This window comes from Dendrobates tinctorius, unplaced genomic scaffold, assembly GCF_039654945.1.
Source record: "Dendrobates tinctorius isolate UK_male_01 unplaced genomic scaffold, ASM3965494v1 ptg000004l, whole genome shotgun sequence".
Classification (NCBI taxonomy): Eukaryota; Metazoa; Chordata; class Amphibia; order Anura; family Dendrobatidae; genus Dendrobates; species Dendrobates tinctorius.
The window spans coordinates 14,581,515-14,600,951 of NW_027361672.1; positions in this window are offsets into that span (position 1 = coordinate 14,581,515).

Below are 19,437 nucleotides of genomic sequence, written 5' to 3' on the forward strand. Positions count from 1 at the left end.
CACAAGTTTACACCGCGCAGCGGTTGCAGTCCTGCCGGGCGTTCGCAGTTGCGACGCCACGCACACATACTTTTACGGTAGGTCCCTTCGGATGTAGTGACGTAATTTATTTAACTACTCCGGTGACCGGTTACCGCATGTGTGCCACTGAGTACCTGTGCTGCTAACAGGCTCAGCGTTACTAGTTCTATTATTTACTATTGCAGCTTTGTGTCCTTAAACAGAGACTGCTTATTTGCACCTGGGTGATATTGAACCCTGTGCACATTACCGCCATAGTGCTCTGCATATTCTAGCTGCGGTTTTTCCATCCACCGCACGGTGGACCCTGAGTGGCGAAGGCACTTTATTTATATTTTCTATTTAGTGCCTTCCACCACGTCTAACATAATACTAGCGCCAGGGTCTGGCTAGATATGGCAGAACAGCAGCAACTCCTGCAGTGTGTGCAACAGCTCGAGACTCGCTTGACCATCCTTGAGAGGGCTCTCGCAGCTGCACAGGCCACGGATGCTGTTGTACAGGCACTCACAGATGTGGTAGGGCATATGTCCATGTCCTCCCTTGCGCCGACAGTTACTCGCCTCCCGTTGCCCGATAAATACTCTGGGGATGGCGCCTCCTGCAGGGGTTTCATCAACCGGTGCTCAATACACCTGGAGCTGCTGGCTGCGCAATTCCCTACAGAGTGGGCCAAGGTGGCCTTTATTATCTCCCTACTGTCGGGCAAGGCCTTGGAATGGGCTACGCCTTTATGGGAGCGTGGTGACCCCGAGATTCGGACCGCTGCCCACTTGCTAACAGCCATCAAGCAAGTTTTTCTCGGTCCAAGGGTCACGCACGATATGTCTCGGCAACTACTCGCCCTCACTCAGGGGTCACTCTCGGTTAGCCAGTATGCCGTCCATTTTCGGACACTGGCATCCGAGTTGGAATGGTCCAACAAGGCCCTTATCCCCGTTTTTGGCGAGGTTTAGCAGAGCACGACAAGGATGCTCTCTCTACTAGAGAGATCCCCACTAGCTTGGAGGAGCTAATTTCCGTCTCCTCACGTATCGATCTCTGTTTTTCAGAGCGCGGTATGGAGCGGGCTCACTCCAAGCGAAGAGCTGTTTCGGCTCCTAAATTTTTTGAACCTCTTGAGCTGTCTGAGCCAGAGGTTCTACCCCCTGAGCCCATAGAGGTGTCTCGTACCAATCTTAATACAGACTCGGACCAGGAATCCATTTGCGGTTGTCACCATGTGTGTGCGGTTTCTCCGGAAGCCAGCTACCCGCAATGGTCTGAGTCTGAACCTTTCATCAAGACCTTTGTCCCTCCTCATCTTAGGGCTCAGGTTCTCGCCTGGGCGCATGCGTCCAATGCGCCCCACCATCGGAGCTACATGCAAATCTCTAAGCTATTGGCCGGAGCGTATTGGTGGCCCCATAGGGCTCAGGACATCAAAAAATTTATCCAGGCTTGCACCTCATTTGCTCAGGATAGCCTTCCTAGGCAGAGAGTAGTGACGGTTGCTGATTCACGGCGGCGTTCTGTTACCTCGTCCGCTCCTGTTATCTCCCAGGTGTCCCTTCTGAAACCTGGTGACCTTGCTTCCACTGATGCCTTCCAAGTGTCCCGGTTTACTGTAACACCTACCAGGACACCAAGCTCGCCTTCGAACGAGTTTGAGCCCTATGCCACCGTTGGGCACAGGTTGATGGTCCGGAAGGCTCGGGGAGGAGGGGGCCCTAGGAGGGGGGGTAATGTTAGGAGTCAGATTTCTGCCTCTCCTATGTTGAAATCTAGACCCCTACATTCTGCAGTCTCCTGCGCTTCATCTGCTACAGAGGAGATTGTAGAGGAGAGTGTCTTGCGGCAACTCTGTCCAGAGGCTAAGTCCTTTGTTCCCTCAACTGAGCATGCTCATGGGACGAACTCCCATTGGAGTTCGGGAGTCAGGTGTTCAGGTCCTGTGTCAAATCCTATTGGCTCCTCTTGGAGCCTTGGAGATTTTCGGAAGGTCCCGTTTGGTATAAAAAGCGCGCATGGCTGTTCCGCCATGCTCTAGTATTTTCATACTGCTGCTGTATGTTTGCTGATGGATGCTTGGACTGGTGAATGACTCATTGGAAACCCCCCTTCCCTCTGATAATACGTCTGTGTGAGTGTTTGGGATTCTGCCAGTAGCAGCGCTAGCGCCAGCGTGCTTATGCTCCATCTACCTCAGCAGCTAGCGTCCTGCATCGCGCTTGTGATATAGCGGTGCCATCTCTTCGGCACAAGTTTACACCGCGCAGTGGTTGCAATCCTGCCGGGCGTTCGCAGTTGCGACGCCACGCACACATTCTTTTACGGTAGGTCCCTTCGGATGTAGTGATGTAATTTATTTAACTACTCCGGTGACCGGTTACCGCATGTGTGCCGCTGAGTACCTGTGCTGCTAACAGGCTCAGCGTTACTAGTTCTATTATTTACTATTGTAGCTTTGTGTCCTTAAACAGAGGCTGCTTATTTGCACCTGGGTGATATTGAACCCTGTGCACATTACTGCCATAGTGCTCTGCATCTTCTAGCTGCGGTTTTTCCATCCACCGCACGGTGGACCCCGAGTGGCGAAGGCACTTTATTTATATTTTTTATTTAGTGCCTTCCGCCATTCCTAACACTTTGAACCCCAAGGTGCTTCACAAATTGATCCGTAGAAAAAAAGTACTTTTTTTTCACTAAAATTTTGTTTTAGCCTCAGGTTCTTCATTTTCACATGGGCAACAGGGTAAAATGGATCCTAAAATTTGTTGGGAAATTTCTCCTGAGTACACCGATACCTCATATGTGGTCATAAACCACTGTTTGAGCGCACGGCAGGGCTCAGAAGGGAAGGAGCGCCATTTGACTTTTTGAATTGAAAATATGCTGGAATATTTAGCATTGCCATGTCGCGTTTGGAGAGTCCCTGTGTGCCTAAACATTGGAGCTTCCCCACAAGTGACCCCATTTTGGAAACTAGACCCCCCAAGGAACTTATCTAGATGTCTGGTGAGCACATCGAACCCCCAAGTGCTTCACAGAAGTTTATAACGCAGAGCCATGAAAATAAAAAATCATTTGTTTGGGCACATGTCGGGGCTCGGAATGGAGGGAGCACTGTTTGACTTTTTAAACGCAAAATTGGCTGGAATAAATGGTGGCGCCATGTCGCGTTTGGAGACCCACTGATGTGCCTAAACAGTAGAAGCCCCTCAATTCTAACTCCAACCCTAACCCCAACACACCCCTAACCCTAATCCCAACCCTAATCATAACCCTAACCACAACCCTAACCCCATCACACCCCTAACCCTAATCCCAACTCTAACCCTAACTACAAGCCTAACCCTAATCCCAACCCCAACCCACCCCTAATCTTAACCCTAATTCCAACCCTAACCCTAACCCTAACCCTAATCCCAACCCTAATTCCAACCCTAACCCTAATTCCAGCCCTAACCCTAATTCCAACCCTTACTCTAATTCCAACCCTAACCCTAATTCCAACCCTAACCCTAATGGAAAAATAAAATTATTTTCTTTATTTTATTATATGTCCCTACCTATGGGGGTGATAAAGGGGGTTTATTTACTTTTTTTTTATTTTGATCACTGTGAGAGTTCTCACAGTGATCAAAATAAATGAATGAATCTGCAGCCGGAGCACTGCGCATGCGCCTGCCATTTTCCAAGATGGCGGCGCCCATGACGCAGGACACCAGGACGGCCAGAGGGACAGGAGGTACCGAGGCTGGTGGGGGGGATCGGAAGGCTGGGGGGAGCGGAGGGAAGGGGGAGGGGACCTGATGATGACTGCGGCGTCCGATCTGTCAGTCCATGGCGGGGGCCGATACACTAGTGCTCTCAGTTCTGTAGACCTCAGGTCACTTTAAGGGTATGTGCGCACGTTGGGATTTGCTGTTGTAAAATTCTGCACAGATTCTTCCTCTCTTGGCAGAAAACGCAGTTGAAAATCCGCACGGTTTTGATGCGGATTTGATGCAGATTTTCAAGCAGTTTGCTCTGTGGATTTGGAAGCTAATTAAAGATATATTATTTAACAAAAAAAAAAAAAAAAAGAATTGTGATGTAATTTCCTTGTCCAACCTCTTCTTTTACATTCTCCATTGAAGACCATATCACTACATACCACGTTCAAATATAATGCTTACACATACAAAACAAATAGAAGTGAACATATGTATACAGTATATATATATATATATATATATACTGTATATATATATAATATAAAACAGCACAGTGTTGAAAATAGGGTGCAAATGCTTCATGGGCACATACCAGACCTTGTAAATATTTTCAAAAAGAGTTGAGGCAGCACACCATATCCAAAGTTTACAAAGTGCTCTTTAATAGCCCATGTGGCGATGTTTCGGCCCTGGGTACAGACCTTTCTCAAGCAGCAACAAATATGCACATGCAGGATATTTAAGGCAACCAAACAAGCAAGTATTTAGCAGCAAAATACACTGCTCAAAAAATTAAAGGGAACACTAAAATACCACATCCTAGCTATCACTGAATAAAATATTCCAGTTGCAAATCTTTATTCATTGCATAGTGGAATGCGTTGAGAACAATAAAAAATAAAAACGATCAATGTAAATCAAATGTAAAATTCCATTGAGGTCTGGATTTGGAATGATACTCAAAATCAAAGTGTAAAGTCAAACTAAAGGCTGAACCAACTTCAGTGGAAATGCCTCTAGACAAGAAAATGATGCTCAGTAGTGTGTGAGCACCTGTTTGACCTCCCTACAATGCCTGGGCATGCTACTGATGAGGCGGCAGATGGTCTCCTGAGGGATCTTCTCCCAGACCTAGACTAAAGCATCTGCCAACTCCTGGACAGTCTGTGGTGCAACGTGACATTGGTGGATAGTACGAGACATGATGTCCCAGATGTGTTCAATCGGATTCTGGTCTGGGGAACGGGTTGGCTAGTCCATAGCTTTAATGTCTTCATCTTGCAGGAACTGCTGACACACTCCAGCCACATGAGGTCTGGCATTGTTCTACATTAGGAGGAACCCAGGGCCAACTGCACCAGCATATGGTCTCACAAGGGGTCTGAGGGTCTCATCTCGGAACCTAATAGCAGTCAGGCTACCTCTGGTGAGCACATGGAGGGCTGTGTGGCCCTCCAAAGAAATGCCACCCCACAGGATTACTGACCCACTGCCACCCGGTCATGCTGAAGGATGTTGCAGGCAGCAGATCGCTCTCCACGGCTTCTCCAGACTTTGTCACATGTGCTCAGTGTGAACCTGCTTTCATCTGTGAAGAGCACAGGGCGCCAGTGGCGAATTTGTCAATCCTGGTATAGTGTGGCAAGTGCACGGTGTTGGGCTGTGAGCACAAACCCCATCTGTGGATGTCGGGCACTCAGACTACCCTCATGGAGTTGGTTTCTAACCGTTTGTGCAGGCACATGCACATTTGTGGCCCTGCTGGAGGTCATTTTGCAGTGCTCTGGCAGTGCTCCTCCTGTTCCTCCTTGCACAAAGGATGAGGTTGCGGTCCTGCTGCTGGGTTGTTGTGCTCCTACGGCCCCCTCCACATCTGGTGTACTGGCCTGTTGTCACGCTCGCACCCTGACTGTTGGGCATGAGCCAGGGGGTTGTGGCCCCACTGTATCACAAACCAGACTACACTGGAAGGGGCGTAACTAAGACAGCTGCCTTGGTTTTCACTGGAGCCTCTGATGGTGAGGTCAGGCTTGTGCGGCATGCAGTTGCCAGGTGCCACTCCAGGGTGGTGTCTGGCTATGGTTGCTGATTCCACTTGGGGAGATGGTACGGATGACAGGCACGAGTAGTAGATAGACACGGCTGAGACACTGGCATGCGGGCCCGGCTGAGACACAGGGCAGGCAGGCACAGCTGAGACACAGGGCAGGCAGAGATGGCAAAGACACAGGGCAGGCAAGGCTGGGACACAGGGCAGGCATGAGTGCTATATGAAGGAACAGGTAGAGACCTGTTCACACAGCGGGTGCAGGTAGGCAGGCATGGCTGAGACACAGGGCAGGCAGGCACGGCTGAGACACATGGTAGGCAGGCACAGCTGAGACACAGGGCAGGCTGGCACGGCTGAGACACAGGGCAGACAGAAATGGCAAAGACACAGGGCAGGCAGGCAAGGCTGGGACACAGGGCAGGCAGGAGTGGTATATGAAGGAACAGGTAGAGACCTGTTCACACAGCTGGTGCAGGTACTGGTACACGCAGGAAGGAACGGTGTATGAAGGGACAGATAGAGACCTGTTCACACAGCAGGTGCAGGTACTGTAACAAGCAGAAAGGAGTGGAGTATGATGGAACAGGTTTGGACCTGTTCACACAGGAGGTGCAGGTACAGATACAGACAGGAAGGAGTGGAGTATGAATAAACAGGTTTGGACCTGCTTACACTTGGAGGAGAACCACAAGGCTGCGGAGAAGATCTGGTGAGCAGCAAGAGGTTCTGCAGCAGCAGAAGCAGAATAGAGAAGAACCTCTAGAGTACGGAGCACAAGCAGACAGAGAGGACACCAGGAAAGACACAGCAGGGAAAGGAACCACAGACAAGGAGACTGACAGACATAGGTAGGACAGAGTTCAGACAAGGTAATGGTGCATGACAAGGTATAGAACCAAGGACACAGGGACCAGGATATACTGCCTCCTGGTGGGCAGGGAGGACATGTACAAGACAAGGCTAGAACAAAGACACAGATAAGACAAGGCAAGGAGTAATAGCACAGGGAACAAGATATTCTGCCTCCTGGAGGGCAGACAGAGAAGTACTAGGCAAGGTACAGAGACACAGAGATTAGGAATAAAGCCTCCAGAGAAGGTGAGACATAGGACAGGGCCTGGCTTACTCAGCAGCAAGAAACTAACTGAGTTAACACATTGCACAGGCCAGATCCACAGGATGGAGCTGCCCTAAATACTAGAGGGCTCTTGGTAATTGGTCAGGGACACATTAGACAGGTGCACCCTGATTCCATAAGAACCAGAGAGTTCTGACACCACTCCCCTATGCACACAGCCAGGAAACATGCACAGAGCAGACAGGAGACAAGAGGCACAGAACATGAAGCTGGCAGCAGACAGAAATCACAGCATGAGCTGGAGCAGTGAGTAAGTTGGTGTGCTGGGGATGGGAGGCCATGCAGTGATGCCAGCAGGGTTGTTTCACCTATCTCCTGGTAGTGCCTCCATCCTCTGGACACTACGCTGACAGACACAGCAAACTTTCTGGCCACAGCTCGCATTGATGTGCCATCCTGGATGAGATTTACTACCTGAGCCACTTGTGTGGGTTGTAGAGTCCGTCTCATGTTACCACAAGTGTGAAAGCACAACTAACATTCAAAAGTGATCAAAACATCAGCCAAAAAGCATTGGTACTGAGATGTGGTCTGTGGTCCCCACCTGCAGAACCACTCCTTTATTGAGGGTGTCTTGATAATTGCCAATAATTTCCATCTGTTGTCTAAAGTATTCCATTTGCGCAACAGCATGTGAAATTGATTGACAATCAGTGTTGCTTCCTAAGTGGACAGTTTCGCAGAAGTTTGATTTACTTGGAGTTATATTCTGTTGTTTAAGTGTTCCCTTTATTTTTTTGAGCAGTGTATAAAATGTATTCCAATGTGAAGGTGAATTATACATATTATATAAACATACAATAAGACAAAGTTTTATAAAGTGACATAGTGCCAAGATGAATGTGCAAAAATATACAGTATAGAGATAAACTTGTATAAAACATAATTGATCATTTAAGCCAGCTGTAAATAAATAGTCATATTACATAACTCACCCCATACTCTAACGACTAGAGTTGAGCGAAACGGGTCGAAAAATTTCAAAAGTCGCCGACTTTTGGCAAAGTCGGGTTTCATGAAACGAAACCCGACCCTAGGATGAGGTCGGCCACGAGGTCGGCGACTTACGCGCCAAAGTCGCGTTTCAAAAGTTTGTTTTGCTCTCTTTTTCAGCCAATCAGGATCCACGGACACTGTGGGCAACGTGATGACATAGGCAGGGGTCACCACCATCTTTCAGAAGGGCATGCAAGTGATTGGCTTGCTTTGGTGGGCGTCACAGGGGGTATAAAAGGGCGTGCACGCCGACCGCCATCTTACTTCTGCCGATCTCAGTATAGGGAGAGGTTGCTGCTGATTCTGTAGGGAGAGCGTTAGGCAGGGAAGAAGACAAAAAAACTGCTTCTGCTGCTAGCGATTTGGCTTGCACAACACACCAGTCACTGTGTGTGCAGTGCAAGGGGAGGCTATATAGTGGTGTATCAGTGGTGTTGGTTGTTGGGCTGCCTTCTAAGGCTTCCTGACATTCCTGCATTGCTGTTTACCCACTGCTCCGCAAACTGCTTTTTTAAAAGCAATCCCAATTTTTTTTTTGTCCTGCTGAGAAGAAAAAAAAACTGCTTCTGCTGCTAGCGATTTGGCCTGCACAACACACCAGTCACTGTGTGTGCAGTGCAAGGGGAGGCTATATTGTGGTGTATCAGTGGTGTTGGTTGTTGGGCTGCCTTTTAAGGCTTCCTGACAGGCTGGCATTGCTGTTTACCCACTGCTCCGCAAACTGCTTTTTTAAAAGCAATCCAATCTCCCTTATCCTCTAGTCACTTTTGTCACAGCTGTGCCATCGAGCCTGTGACATAGCGCTCAGATATCAGTGGGCCTCACACAATCCAAAAGTGTCCAGTGTCCACAAGTGTCTGCAGAAATTCAAAATCTCCCTTATCTTCTCGTCACTTTTGTCACAGCTGTGCCATCGAGCCTGTCACATAGCGCTCAGATATTCATTGGGCCTCACACAATCCAAAAGTGTCCAGTGTCCACAAGTGTGTGCAGAAATTCAAAATCTCCTTTATCCTCTAGTCACTTTGGTCACAGCTGTGCCATCGAGCCTGTGACATAGCACTCAGATATCAGTGGGCCTCACACAATCCAAAAGTGTCCAGTGTCCACAAGTGTGTGCAGAAATTCAAAATCTCCTTTATCCTCTAGTCACTTTGGTCACAGCTGTGCCATCGAGCCTGTCACATAGCGCTCAGATATTCATTGGGCCTCACACAATCCAAAAGTGTCCAGTGTCCACAAGTGTGTGCAGAAATTCAAAATCTCCTTTATCCTCTAGTCACTTTGGTCACAGCTGTGCCATCGAGCCTGTCACATAGCGCTCAGATATTCATTGGGCCTCACACAATCCAAAAGTGTCCAGTGTCCACAAGTGTGTGCAGAAATTCAAAATCTCCTTTATCCTCTAGTCACTTTGGTCACAGCTGTGCCATCGAGCCTGTCACATAGCGCTCAGATATTCATTGGGCCTCACACAATCCAAAAGTGTCCAGTGTCCACAAGTGTGTGCAGAAATTCAAAATCTCCTTTATCCTCTAGTCACTTTGGTCACAGCTGTGCCATCGAGCCTGTCACATAGCGCTCAGATATTCATTGGGCCTCACACAATCCAAAAGTGTCCAGTGTCCACAAGTGTCTGCAGAAATTCAAAATCTCCCTTATCCTCTCGTCACTTTTGTCACAGCTGTGCCATCGAGCCTGTCACATAGCGCTCAGATATTCATTGGGCCTCACACAATCCAAAAGTGTCCAGTGTCCACAAGTGTCTGCAGAAATTCAAAATCTCCCTTATCTTCTCGTCACTTTTGTCACAGCTGTGCAATCGAGCCTGTCACATAGCGCTCAGATATTCATTGGGCCTCACACAATCCAAAAGTGTCCAGTGTCCACAAGTGTGTGCAGAAATTCAAAATCTCCTTTATCCTCTAGTCACTTTGGTCACAGCTGTGCCATCGAGCCTGTGACATAGCGCTCAGATATCAGTGGGCCTCACACAATCCAAAAGTGTCCAGTGTCCACAAGTGTGTGCAGAAATTCAAAATCTCCTTTATCCTCTAGTCACTTTGGTCACAGCTGTGCCATCGAGCCTGTCACATAGCGCTCAGATATTCATTGGGCCTCACACAATCCAAAAGTGTCCAGTGTCCACAAGTGTGTGCAGAAATTCAAAATCTCCTTTATCCTCTAGTCACTTTGGTCAAAGCTGTGCCATCGAGCCTGTCACATAGCGCTCAGATATTCATTGGGCCTCACACAATCCAAAAGTGTCCAGTGTCCACAAGTGTGTGCAGAAATTCAAAATCTCCTTTATCCTCTAGTCACTTTGGTCACAGCTGTGCCATCGAGCCTGTCACATAGCGCTCAGATATTCATTGGGCCTCACACAATCCAAAAGTGTCCAGTGTCCACAAGTGTCTGCAGAAATTCAAAATCTCCCTTATCTTCTCATCACTTTTGTCACAGCTGTGCAATCGAGCCTGTCACATAGCGCTCAGATATTCATTGGGCCTCACACAATCCAAAAGTGTCCAGTGTCCACAAGTGTGTGCAGAAATTCAAAATCTCCTTTATCCTCTAGTCACTTTGGTCACAGCTGTGCCATCGAGCCTGTGACATAGCGCTCAGATATCAGTGGGCCTCACACAATCCAAAAGTGTCCAGTGTCCACAAGTGTGTGCAGAAATTCAAAATCTCCTTTATCCTCTAGTCACTTTGGTCACAGCTGTGCCATCGAGCCTGTCACATAGCGCTCAGATATTCATTGGGCCTCACACAATCCAAAAGTGTCCAGTGTCCACAAGTGTGTGCAGAAATTCAAAATCTCCTTTATCCTCTAGTCACTTTGGTCACAGCTGTGCCATCGAGCCTGTCACATAGCGCTCAGATATTCATTGGGCCTCACACAATCCAAAAGTGTCCAGTGTCCACAAGTGTGTGCAGAAATTCAAAATCTCCTTTATCCTCTAGTCACTTTGGTCACAGCTGTGCCATCGAGCCTGTCACATAGCGCTCAGATATTCATTGGGCCTCACACAATCCAAAAGTGTCCAGTGTCCACAAGTGTGTGCAGAAATTCAAAATCTCCTTTATCCTCTAGTCACTTTGGTCACAGCTGTGCCATCGAGCCTGTCACATAGCGCTCAGATATTCATTGGGCCTCACACAATCCAAAAGTGTCCAGTGTCCACAAGTGTCTGCAGAAATTCAAAATCCCCCTTATCCTCTCGTCACTTTTGTCACAGCTGTGCCATCGAGCCTGTCACATAGCGCTCAGATATTCATTGGGCCTCACACAATCCAAAAGTGTCCAGTGTCCACAAGTGTCTGCAGAAATTCAAAATCTCCCTTATCCTCTCGTGACTTTTGTCACAGCTGTGCCATCGAGCCTGTCACATAGCGCTCAGATATTCATTGGGCCTCACACAATCCAAAAGTGTCCAGTGTCCACAAGTGTCTGCAGAAATTCAAAATCTCCTTTATCCTCTAGTCACTTTGGTCACAGCTGTGCCATCGAGCCTGTCACATAGCACTCAGATATTCATTGGGCCTCACACAATCCAAAAGTGTCCAGTGTCCACAAGTGTCTGCAGAAATTCAAAATCTCCCTTATCCTCTCGTCACTTTTGTCACAGTTGTGCCATCGAGCCTGTGACATAGCGCTCAGATATCAGTGGGCCTCACACAATCCAAAAGTGTCCAGTGTCCACAAGTGTCTGCAGAAATTCAAAATCTCCCTTATCCTCTCGTCACTTTTGTCACAGCTGTGCCATCGAGCCTGTGACATAGCGCTCAGATATCAGTGGGCCTCACACAATCCAAAAGTGTCCAGTGTCCACAAGTGTCTGCAGAAATTCAAAATCTCCCCTGTCCTATAGACACCTTGTACCTTGTTTTACATTACTATATAGTTTGTTGGATTTTGTCTACATTTCTACCAAAAATGAGGAAGGCTGGTGGAAGAGGCCGTGGAATTGGGCGGGGGTTGGCAGCTGGTAATGATGGTGTTGGTGGTGGATCTGATGGTAGTGGCAAGAGCAAAATAGGACCGAATGCAGGAGGTGTTGAGCCTGCGTCATCGTCTGGCTACATAAGGCCTCGAACGCTTAGTTTTCTAGGAGTTGGCAAACCGCTTTTAAAGCCAGAGCATCAGGAAAAAGTTTTGTCTTACATTGCTGACTCAGCCTCCAGCTCTATCGCCTCCTCTTCTTCAGTTGTAAAAAGTAAAAGCACTGAGTCGTCATTGGAGGCTCATGTTCATGAACCACACCTTTCCTTGTGTCCTTCACCCCAACCAAGATTGAAGGATGACGCAGGCCATACTACTGATTACTCCATGGAGCTGTTTTCACATACCATGCCTGGATTATCAAGTCAAATGGTGAATTACCCAGGCCAAGATGAATCTGACATGGAGTGCACTGATGCACAGCCGCTGATGGATGATTCTGCTGGTACATTCACTCAGAGCACTACATTGTCCTCGCAGTGTACAGAGCCAGATTCTGACCCTGATGAGACTCAGGTGCCCCTTCCCGCACACTATACCACCATACACGGTGACACAGAGGAAGGTGCACATGACATAGAAGAGGAGGTGATGGATGACCCAGTTGTTGACCCAGATTGGCATCCATTGGGGAAGAGGGTGCTGCTTCCAATAGCTCAGATGAGGAGCATCCACAGCAGACATCGACATCGCAACAGCTGTTATCTGGCAGGCCCGGAGCACTCCAAAGACAGGTTCCAAACATCAAAAGAGTTGCTGGACAGCTTGTCCAGAGGGTCAAAAGATCACAGCGTGCTAGGCCGCAAAATGTCTGCCAAAGTAGGAAGAGTGCAGTGTGGCACTTTTTTGAACAAAATCCTCATGATCAGGCCAAGGTTATCTGTAAGAAGTGCGCAAAGACCTTTAGCCGAGGGAAAAATCTGAAAAATTTGAATACCAGTTGCATGCTTAGACATTTAACCAGCATGCACTTGCAAGCGTGGACACAACACCAAACCTCAAGTGCCACATGTGCAACTGATCACAGCGAAGGTAGTCAGCAACGCTACATTGTTTCCCCCACTGTAAGCCCACCGGTTAGCACAGCAGCAAATGTTGAGGTGTCGTTGCAAGGCCACAGCAGTCAGGGAATCCCACTGTTATATCAACGAAAGACTGATTCTAGGCCATCAGAAAGAACACCAACTCCATCACCATCATCAACCCTCTCTCAGTCCGCCCTGTCCACCACTACTTCCACCATATGCAGCTCTCAAGTCCAGCTCACCCTCCCAGACACTATGAGTAGGTCAAGAAAGTACTCAGTCTCTCATCCGCGTACACTGGGTTTGAACGCCCACATTGCCAAACTAATCTCGTTTGAGATGATGCCCTTTCGGTTGGTGGAAAGCACAGCTTTCCGCGAACTCATGGCCTATGCAGTACCACGCTATGACCTACCCAGTCGCCACTTCTTCTCTCGCAAAGCCATCCCAGCCCTCCACCATCATGTGAAAGACCGCATTGTCCATGCACTCAAGCAGTCAGTGAGCGGAAAGGTGCACCTCACAACTGATGCATGGTCCAGTCGGCATGGCCAGGGCCGTTACGTGTCCATCACTGCGCACTGGGTTAATGTGGTGGATGCAGGGTCCACAGGGGACAGCGGTGGTGGGACAGTGCTGCCTAGCCCACGGTATAGGAAACAGTTGGCTGTAGGCGTTCGACCCTCCTCCTCCTCCTCCAGAAGCGAAAGCTCGTCCACAGAGCGCAGTCGTACGAGCACTCCATCTGCAGCTGCCACTGTTGCACACGATGTGTCCCCTATCGAGCAGCTAGTGGAAAGCATCAGCAGGCTGTGTTGCAGATGATGTGTTTGGGCAACAGACACACCGCCGAGGTGCTGGCCGAGTACTTGAAGCGACAAACTGAGTCATGGCTGGGCAGTGTACATCTTGAGGCAGGCAAGGTAGTTAGTGATAACGGCCGTAATTTTGTGGCAGCCATAGCCCTTTCAAAACTCAGCCATATACCTTGCTTGGCTCACACCTTGAACCTGGTGGTGCAGTGCTTCCTCAAAAATTATCCGGAGTTAACAGCCCTGCTCCAGAAGGTGCGAAGACTGTGCGCGCACATCCGCCGGTCGCCTGTACACTCCGTTCGTATGCAGAAGCTGCAGCGATTGCTCCACCTTCCCAACCACCGCCTCATTATCGACATTGCAACAAGGTGGAACTCCACCCTGCACATGGTGGAGCGGCTGTGCGAGCAGAGGCAGGCCATAATGCATTTGTGGGAGGATACACGGACAGGCACTTTGAGAGCAGACATGGAGTTGCCAGGTGTGCAGTGGTCGAAGCTGAAAGACCTCTGTAAAGTCCTTCAGTGTTTAGAGGAATGCACACAGCTGGTAAGCGCAGACGACGCCATCCTAAGCATGAGCATCCCACTTATGCGTCCGCTCATGCAAACTTTGACGCACCTTAAGGAGCAGGCGTCTGCAGCCAATGTTGATGAGGAGGAAGAGGAGGAGGGAATCCTTGATGACATTCAGCCATTGTCTGCTCAGGGACCTCTCCTGGACGAGGTGGAGGAAGAAGAGGAGGAGGAGGAGGATGATGGGGATGATTACTTAGGGGAGGAGGATGCATCTCGTGGGGCAAGTGAAAATGTTGGCGTGGCAAGGTCTGGTACAGGGTTTGTGCGTGACTGGAGGGATGTGGATTTGCCAGAAAGTGCTCCTCCAACCAGCACTCGCAGTGCATCATTGACACCGGGAACATTGGCCCACATGTCAGATTATGCCTTGCAGATCATAAAAAGGGACCCACGCATTGCCAAAATGATGAACGATGACGACTACTGGTTGGCCAGCATCCTGGATCCACGCTATAAAGGCAAATTACAAAACATCATGCCACAGGAGAACCTTGACCTAATATTGGCTAATAAACAAGCAACTCTGGTAAATCGGTTGCTTGAGGCATTCCCAGCACACAGCAGCGGTGATGGTTCTCACACGAGCCGTACGGGCCGGGGGCAGCTTGGCAGAGGTGTTCGTGGTGCACACAGCAGAAGTGGCATTGGAGACAGGGGTTTCATGACAATGTTGTGGACTGATTTTTCAAATACCGCTCACACAACTGGTAATACTGCATCGATGAAAAGTGACAGGAGACAGCAGTTGTCAACTATGGTTACAAACTACTTTTCCTCCCATATCGATGTTCTCCCACACAGGTCATTCCCCTTTGACTATTGGGCCGCTAAACTGGACACCTGGCCTGAATTGGCCCAATATGCCTTACAGGAGCTCGCTTGCCCAGCTGCAAGTGTGCTATCGGAAAGAGTCTTCAGTGCAGCTGGATCAATCCTGACAGAAAAAAGGACCCGTCTGTCAACCCAAAATGTGGATGATCTAACCTTCATTAAAATGAACCATGCATGGGTTTCCAAGGATTTTGTCCCACCTTCCCCTTATGACACATAGGGTGACAGAAAAATGGCTTGCTTTGGTCCACCTCTTCCTGGGACTTGACCTATTTCGCCTTTTGCATCAGCTGAATGTCCAACATCAACATATGCCACTTTCTAAAACTCCCTAACTGTGCTGCCTCCCCCCCATGGCCGGGGTCACCACCTAGTGCACGACACCGTGCGAGTGCCGTTGCCCTGGACAGGTGGGTAGGCCGACTCTTGGGCGCGGGCACTGGCACAGGGTCCCTCATAATGCAATCAAGTGTCTCTGACGGTGGTGGTGCACACCCGCCGTCAGACACACCGCCGTACTATGAGGGGCCCAGTGCCAGTACCGACGCCCATGAGTGGGCCCCCCTTGCTTGGGCAGGGCCCCAGCATTTGCAATCTTTACCTCTCCCTGCTCCTCCGCTGTGTAATCTGGGCCGTCAAATCCATACTGTGCCTGACACCGTCTGAGCCTGCCTCCTGATGTACAGACATATATTTTGAATGTGTACGCTATTCATACATGTTATCCAGGGATACGGTACCCTTTCTAACCTTTGTGCAATCACGTGCAATCCATACTGGGCCTAACACCGTCTGAGCCTGCCTCCTGATGTACAGACATATATTTTGACTGTGTATGCTATTCATACATGTTATCCGGGGATACGGTACCCTTTCTAACCTTTGTGCAATCACGTGTAATCCATACTGGGCCTAACACCGTCTGAGCCTGCCTCCTGATGTACAGACATATATTTTGAATGTGTACGCTATCCATACATGTTATCCGGGGATACGGTACCCTTTCTAACCTTTGTGCAATCACTTGCAATCCATACTGGGCCAAACACCGTCTAAGCCTGCCTCCTGATGTATAGACATATATTTTGAATGTGTACGCTATCCATACATGTTATCCGGGGATACGGTACCCTTTCTAACCTTTGTGCAATCACGTGCAATCCATACTGGGCGTGAGAACGGCTGGCGAGCTGTTAAGCAAGCTACAGCACCTGTGGTTTGCACACATAAGTTTTTCATTTTTTCAGGAATGACGGTTAGGCCTAATTCCGGAACTGCGGTTGACCTGCACTTACTGGGAAATCATTGTTCGCGGGTAATAATTGTCATCAGTGATCCCCATCACTAACGTTGTTCAGCGGGTTATCTGCACCTGTAAGCGACAAACGCTGGCCTTTTCAGTGTAGCGCACATGCAGCCACGGACAAGTAATGGCATGACACACCAGTTATTGGCCAATCTCATGTGCCAGAGCCTCACGTGTCCCTCTAGTAAGCCGGACTCGGACCGCGGGGCATGACGGAGTCTCGTTCGTTAACGGAATTAAGCTTGCAATGTGTGCATCTGTTCTGTAGCTGGCATGGTTGAGGTTTCCCAGGTGGAGTCGAATTTAACCGTAGGCTCCACTCCTGGTGGTGCCCTTCTGGACATTCCTTTAAGGTTCAGCTTTGCAACCATACTGCCCACGTAAAACAAACACTTTGCCTTCATGAATGCTGTTTGGAGGGTCATGACTCGTGGGAATAACGCCGCCCAATCAGTTAACCTGCTAGAGAGATCCTTCGTTGCTCGATGAATCTGCTGGTACATTGACCCAGACCACTACATTCCCCTCGCACGCTACACGGCCTGAATCTGACCCTGATGAAACTCAGGTTAGCCTTCCCATATACAGTTCCATCTTACACGGTGACAAAGAGGAAGCTGCAGATGAAAGTGCAGGTTCGGCCCACCCATCAGACACACCACCGTACTATCAGGGGCCCTGTGCCAGTGCCGTCGCCAACGAGTGGGCCCCCCCCCCTGCTTGCTCAGGATCACAGCACTTGCAAAGTTGAAATACTGTGCAGTGAGATGGAAGATGGGGACGACGAGGAGTCCAGACAAGTACAGGGATTCCCTAGCGAGGAGACTTATTTGATTGTTTTCAATGTTGGGACAGCAATTTTTGGGGAGCACTATACTCTGGAGAATGATAGATGGTGCCCACCATACACTGGAACACTCCAAAGGTGGACATCAGACACTGGAGCAGCATTTACAGGGCCCATTATACACTAGAGCATTAGAAATGGGGCCCATTATGTTTGGAGCATTATTTGGGCCCATAAGACAGTGGAGCTTCATCCATGGGGACCAACATATACTGTAGCATTATGTGGAGCTCATCATATACTGTTTCAAACATTATATGGGACCAATGATTCTGTATGGAGAAATAGATGGGCCTCGTCATGAGATGTAAAAAGTGAAGTATTTTTCATTGTACTATACCGCTATTTCTCTGCCGTATCGGAGCATGATGAGTTGTGGTATGTGTTAAAGGGGCGCTCTTTCGCCCAGGGCACATGAAAACCTGGAGCCAGCCCTACCCCCCCACAACTTCAGCCAAATAACCCCCATTTTTCAGTGCGTAACTTGTATTATGAAGTTAATTAAGGTTGACAAGCTTAAGTAAGAAGAATTGATGCTTTTGGCATTCAAATGGGCACTGTAGGTGTGTTTCCTGTCCTCCTCTCACTGCCAACTTTTATTCCCCATTGACTTACATTGGGTTTCGTGTTTCGGGACGACCCCGACTTTTCCCTATAATCGGACGATCTTGCTAGACCCGACTTTTGGAAAAGTCGGGTTTCACGAAACGAAACGCGACCCTAAAAAACCAAAAGTCGCTCAACTCTACTAACAACACATTGCGAAGAAAAGCGCCATCTTGCAACAAGAAGTGCGCATGTCAATGCAAAAGATCCATTACAGACCGATGAATGTTATGAATGAGTCACCGTTGGAGGCAAAAACAGAAATACTAGCTAAGTCCAGAAAACCAGAGAAGTTGGCAGCTATCGGATTGCAGACCCCTGAACCTAACAACAACAACTAACAGTAGCCATGGGGGGTTCCTACGGTGCCCTAGACCCCTCGATCACAGCCGGAGAACTACATAGCCTAAAGACAGAAAGGGAAATCTAAACTGCCCCAGAGCAGACCCCAAAGCAATAGGCAGCCCCCAACATATAATGACGGTGAAGCAAGATGAAAAAACACTAACACAGATAGAAAGATAGGCTGAGCAAATGATGGGGCCCAAGCTAACTAAATAGGACAGGATAGGAAAGCTGCTGTCTGCAATCCGCCAAAACCCTATAGAAACAAGAGCCAACTGACTGATAGGGAAAAAAGCCCTGAAGACGCTAGGCTTCAAAAAGACTATATCAGTACCCAGGTATTTTCTGAAGACAGAGCAAAAAGGAATTCAGCTCACCCCAGCAGGGAATGACAGAAATCCAGCAAAACAAGGCAAAACAAAACCAAAACAAAAATGCAAAAAGAAGAGCAGAAAACTTAGCTTTTGAGGAGCAGGAATCAGACTGGTCTCAAAGAATCCCTCAGAGAAATCACCCGCAAGGCAGAAGGGCGTCGGCTGCCTTATATCCAGTCAGCAATTCCAGTCACCCAGTCATCATCATTCTGCTCAGCTGTTTGGTAATCAGCCTCACTACCTTCCTTCACCAGAAGAAGGAGTTCATCAGACCTCAATGGTGAAGGGGAAAATGAACTCACAACAGTACCTCCCCCTTGAGGAGGGGTCACCGAACCCTCATCCACGCCACCAGGGCGATCAGGGTGAGCCCGATGAAAGGCACGCACCAATCTTTTGGCATGAATATCAGAGGCAGAGACCCAGGAATTATCTTCCTGACCATAACCCTTCCACTTAACCAAATACTGGAGTCTCCGTCTAGCCAGACGGGAATCCAGTATCTTCTCTACCTCATATTCCATGTTACCTTCAACCAATACAGGGTCCGGAGGTGCCACCCCAGGAACAACTGGTTCAACAAACCTCTTCAACAAGGACTTATGAAACACATTATGGATTTTAAATGTGACAGGAAGAGCCAAACGAAAAGAGACCGGATTAATAATCTCCAAAATCTTGTAAGGTCCAATAAATCTAGGGTTAAACTTAGGAGAAGCCACCTTCATAGCAATATTTTTTCATGATAACCAAACCATATCACCAACCTTAAACTGGGGACCAATGGTCCTATGTCGGTTG